Source organism: Botryllus schlosseri, chromosome 10, assembly GCF_051294905.1.
Source record: "Botryllus schlosseri isolate E-star chromosome 10, Bs_hap1, whole genome shotgun sequence".
Lineage (NCBI taxonomy): Eukaryota > Metazoa > Chordata > Ascidiacea > Stolidobranchia > Styelidae > Botryllus > Botryllus schlosseri.
The window spans coordinates 17,738,846-17,744,845 of NC_137245.1; positions in this window are offsets into that span (position 1 = coordinate 17,738,846).

Sequence of the window (6,000 nt, forward strand, 5' to 3'; positions counted from 1 at the left end):
CCAATCGAAGACACCTAGTACTGGCACCGCTTCTAGTATCAATATCGCTTCAGTATCCAACCGTACCAATAACACTGTAGAATCTCATGCTTCGGAAGTCATATTAGACCACCACATATTCGATGGCACATACGGATGGCTGCTGAAAGACTGCAAGGCACAACCGACCATTGATCTTTTGGTCTCCACCCGGCAAGCCGATTATGCCCAGTTCAATATCCAGCGTCCCAAAATATCGCCCAAGAAGATAAAGGCGATATCAGACACTGGTGCACAATCATCCTTGATGGGATTGAAACTGTTTCGAGCATGCGGCTTCAAGGACCAGCATCTCATCCCGGTAAAGAAACGCTTGGTTGCAGCTAATGATGAGTGTATCCACATCCTGGGCGCTGTGTTTCTGCGACTTTCGGGTGCAGCAGTTTCTGGCGATGTCATAGAAACCGCTGAGATGGTATACATTACGGATTCTACGAAACTCTTCTACCTTAGCCGAGATGCCATGCAGAAGTTGGGCATCATTGGGCCCGATTTTCCTCAAATTGGGGCAGCGGCACTCCACGCGACACGAGAGTCAACCCTTGAGGGTAACCTGCATCAAACATGTAGCTGCCCACGGAGGTCCACGCCTCCTCCACGCCCCCAGCAGCTGCCATTCCAGCCTTGTGCGGAGAATGTGGATAAAATGAAGCAGTGGTTACTTGAGAGGTATGCATCATCCACATTCAACAAGTGCAAACACAGCCCACTACCAACCATGACTGGGCCGCCTATTTCCATTCATATCGATCCGTCGGCAACACCGACTGCAGTCCACACACCGGCTCCCATTCCACTTCATTGGAAAGAGGAAATCGAGAAGCAGTTGGAGGCGGACGTAAAATTAGGGGTGATTGAAAAAGTGGAGCCGAACACGCCAACGACCTGGTGTCATAGGGCCATATGGGTGCGCAAGGCAGATGGCAGCCCGAGGAGAGTTGTTGACTTCCAATCGCTGAACCGCTCCTGCTCTCGAGAAACACACCATGTTGTGCCTCCTTTCAAACAAGCACGCTCGATACCTCCAAACACTTACAGGTCTGTCACAGATGCCTGGAATGGCTACCATTCCGTGCCCGTGCGTGAAGAGGACAGACACCTTCTGACATTCATCACTGAGTTCGGGAGATATCGGTATAGAGTGGCCCCGCAGGGATACCTGGCCAGTGGCGACGGGTACGCTTACCGCTACGACAGCATCATTGCCGACACACCACGCAAAACGAAGTGCGTGGACGACACGGTCCTCTGGGACGATGACCTTGCCACGCACTGGTGGAGGATGATTGACTATCTAGAATTAATGGGCCGTGAAGGTATCATCCTAAACGCCTCCAAGTTCCAGTTCTGCCGCAGACATATCGAGTTCGCCGGCTTCGAAATTACTGCCGAGAATGTTCGCCCTCTGCCCAAATACTTGGAAGCAATACAGTGCTTCCCACGGCCAACAAAAATCGCAGATATACGTGCATGGTTTGGGCTGGTCAACCAGGTTTCTCATTATGGCCGGCTTTCTACCATTATGGCACCATTCAAACCGTTACTAAGCGAGAAAACTCCATTTTGCTGGACTTCCGAACTTGATGATGCATTCGCGAACTCCAAGCTCGAGCTCATCAACGCAATCAAAGATGGAGTACGTATCTTTGACCCCGCTAGAAGAACGTGCCTGACCCCGGACTGGTCAAGGTCTGGCATTGGCTACTGGCTGCGACAGAAGTACTGCAAATGCGTTTCCTTGACCCCTGACTGTTGCGTCCATGGGTGGAAAATCACTCTCGCTGGCTCAAGGTTCCTCCGATCCGCCGAACAACGTTATTGTTCTATAGAGGGCGAGGCGCTTGGAATCGCATGGGCATTAGAAGATACGAAGTTCTTCACCCTCGGATGTGACGATCTTATCATCTGCACTGACCATAAACCTTTGGTAAAAATCTTTGGGGACCGCTCCCTTGATGAAATTACTAACACAAGGATTTTTCGTCTGAAGCAGCGCACATTGTCATGGCGCTTCCGTGTCGTCCATGTTCCTGGCAAACTCATTCCTGCATCTGATGCGTTCTCCAGGCACCCTGCTTCCTCATCTCCAGTGGATGACATGCCATTGGATCACTGCGACAGTATCGTGGCTTCTCATGAGGACACCAATCTGATTGAAATCAGCATCGTGGCCGCCTCCCGAGCATCATTGAATGCCATTGAAGTTGTCTCCTGGGACGATGTAAAGCGCAGTACGGCATACGATCCTGTTCTCAGTGAGTTAAAAAATCACATCATATCAGGATTCCCAGACAAATCGGACAAACTGCCTTTTCAACTACAATCATATTGGCGGTACCGCGACGACCTTTCGATCGTAGACGATGTTGTCATGTATAATGACCGGATTGTCGTTCCCCCGCCGCTGCGAGGGGTTATCTGTGAAATCTTACACTCAGCACATCAAGGGACTGCTGCCATGTCACAGAGGGCGCAGGCCACAGTATTTTGGCCTGGGATGACTGAGTGTATAGCACGTACACGAGCACGTTGTGACAACTGCAGTAAAATGGCACCGAGTCAAGCATACATGCCTCCGGCCGAGCCATTCATACCGACCTACCCTTTCCAAGCTGTTGCCGCTGATTATTGCACCGCTGCAGGCCACCACTATTTAGTCGTTGTTGACCGCTTCAGCAACTGGCCAGAGATATTCCATGTGAAGCACGGTGGGCAAACGTCTGGAGCCCTCGGACTCCAAGATGCATTACGAAGTTACTTCGGCACGTTTGGTGTGGCCGAAGAACTTAGCAGTGACGGGGGACCCGAGTTTGCTGCGCACAGCACTCGGGAATTTTTTCGAAAATGGGGGGTGCGCCACAGGCTGTCGTCAGCCTACCACTCCAGGTCAAATGGCCGTGCGGAGGCTGCGGTGAAATCGATGAAACGACTCCTTCTCGGCAACATTTCGCAGGATGGCAGCATCCGGACCGATGCAATTACTCGGGCATTGCTACAGTTTCGCAATTGCCCCGACCCTGCGAATGGACTCTCCCCTGCAGAAATAGTATTTGGCAGGACTTTGAAAGATGCGTTGCCGATCAAAGCATGGGTTCCAGTTTTCACACAGCGCAACATCAGGCCATTATGGAGGAATCTCTGGCAGAGTCGCGAGCAAACGTTACGTACCAGATTTGCGAAGCAGCTGGAATCTCTGTCGTTGAACACTAAGCCATTATCACCACTTGTTGAAGGTGATGTCTGTCGCATTCAAAACCAAAACGGTCGTTATCCCCTTCGCTGGGACAGAACCGGCACTGTGGTTCAGTGCCGAGACCATGACCAGTACCTCGTGAAAGTGGACGGTTCCGGCAGATTGACGCTACGTAACAGGAAATTTCTACGCAAGATTGAGCCGTACTTCCTGAACCAAAAGCACACATATTTTCAGCCAACGGTCTCGTCTCCCGGCACAGCTACGTCACCTCAAGTCGTTTCGCCACCCGCTCTAAGTGGACAGTCGAATGAGGTAGACCCTGGCTTGCTGAGATCCACCGAATCGAGTGCAGAAGATCATCTACCAGCTGAAGTACCGATCGACGACACTAGTGTACCCGCACCGTCTAACAATAGACGCCAGCGCTCAGGCAGAAATGTTACCCCGCCAGTATGGCACAAGGACTACGTTATTGGGGCACAAATTTTATGTTGATTCCCGCTTCAATCGCCATTAGAGTATTTGGTTGGACGTTCTCTACACGCTGTATTTTGAACTCCTCACTCAATGCTCGTTGATTTCGTTAGGAGTTGGGGGGGATGTGTGATTATCTCTTACTGCTATCTCTCTCTCTCTAGTAGTTTCCCTAAACGCATGAGCGATCTCGTCTTCTTGTTGTTGTGATTGTGCGACGTGTGTGCATGTATGTATTAGCACCCACGTCTTGTGAGTTGTTGGAGCAATAGGGATTAGGCTAGTCGATGCAACTGTTCTTTTGTATTTCAGTTTGATCATTTATTACGGTATTTAACCTATGAATAAATGCAAAGTTGCACATAGGGTATTCAACATACGTTGAATTTATTAGGCTATTGATGCTGTGGCCCGCGGCTTCGTCAAAAATTAGGAAATTGGCCCGCAGCACATTTGAGTTTGAGACCTCTGCTGTACTGTGTGCAATCTGTACATGCAGTCATCGAAGACATTTTGAAATTTGAGGTAATGAAATTTATGCATAGCTATCATCAGGGTGAACTGCCACTATATTTTGATAATCTGTTCAAGATACCTTCAGATACCCACCAAGATCATACCAGATTTTCTTCTAACTTGTCTCTGTCTGTGCAACACCACTCCACCAGTCTAGTACAAAATTCAATCAGTTTTATTGGTGTCAATGTTTGGAGTAAGCTGCCACCTAATCCCAACCCAATTTAGACTCTTGTGCTTTTAAAAACAATGTTTTCATTACTTATCTCTAACTACCGCTAAATTGTATTAGCATTGTATTTCGAATTGGTCCATGATACTGGGTCTTATTTTTCCTTTCGTTCGTTGGTTAATTTTAATTTTATTTCTTATTTATTAGTTATCGACTGTGATAATTGCTCCTGTCCTGGGTGGCTCGGCTCTGAAGACTTTGTCATATCGAGCCTCCCGTCTACCTTGCATGTCGCATTTCACTGTTACATTTTTGTAGTGTTATGTTCATATGTAATGTATACGAATGAAGAATCTCTCTCTCTCTCAGTCAAGCATCTACTACTGCTAGTTGCCACGTACAGTTGTACAAGTACAGGTAGTCGATGCCAGGGATGGAGGCTCACACACAAATTTTAGCATTTTGTTTCGAATCTATAGTGACATCTAGCGAATGGAAAAAGCAATTCATTGGTGAGATGGGCAACAATATGAGCTGTCGCTGCAATATGCTCAATTGCTCATTGCTCAGATTGCTCAGTACTCAGCATTGCTCCTTCGCGCAGTGACAAAGGTACACTCTTCAGCGGACCATGTTGCCGACTATTGAATCTTTATCGAAAACGCATGTCTACGAAGTTATGCATGTGAGTAGGATTGAACCACCCTCCGTGAGAGATAGTGTAATTAATGATGCGTCCGGCTACTTGATCGGTAGGTCGTGGGTTCGATCCCCGGCCAGGTCAGACCAAAGACTCGAAAACTGGTATTCGATTTTTAGACTGTCCTTTTTATTTCCTTTCAATATATGGCTTCATATTACTTATTTAGTTTTTTTTATTTTTGGGCTAGCTCAGTGGTTCCCAACGTGGGCGATATCGCCCCCAGGGGGCGATTTGGCGGCCTAGGGGGGCGAAAATGACGAAGGGGGCGATAGGGGCGAAAATGGACAAAGGGGCGATAGGGGGCGAAAATAGTGAAGGGGCGATAGCGGGGCGATGACGCGTTAAAACGGCTGTAGTGGAGTCAAGTCGGAGATATGACCTATTTTTTTAGTCAACTCACGGATATTTGGTTGTAAAAGTGTAAAATTCGACAGCGAGCCGAGAAGTTGACCTTTTTTTTAGTCAACCCGCCGATGATTACAGATTGTATAGGCCTACCGATTTTTCGGGTGACAAAATCTGGGGGGGGGCGATGATCGGCGTTGAGCTTGAAAAGGGGGCGATGAGTCGAAAAAGCTTGGGAACCAATGGGCTAGCTGTTTCTCAATTTATTTCGTTTGCTATCTAACTGAGGAGAAACCGATGATAGCGTTCGAATTTCAATGGGTGATTCCAGCATTGAACACCGAATTCATATCGGGACACACTGTCAAAAATACATTGAACTTAATTCACTGGTACTATTATGATGATTGCAAAACTGCGTCCTGTAATTGGTTGTTGACAAAATAAACAACTATTTCTCTCTCTCTCAAGACTATTCCTACATCAACGATCTGTATCAAAAAGTCCGCACCGGTCATCCGCATGAGATCGGTAAACACGAGGCCTACGTGTTAA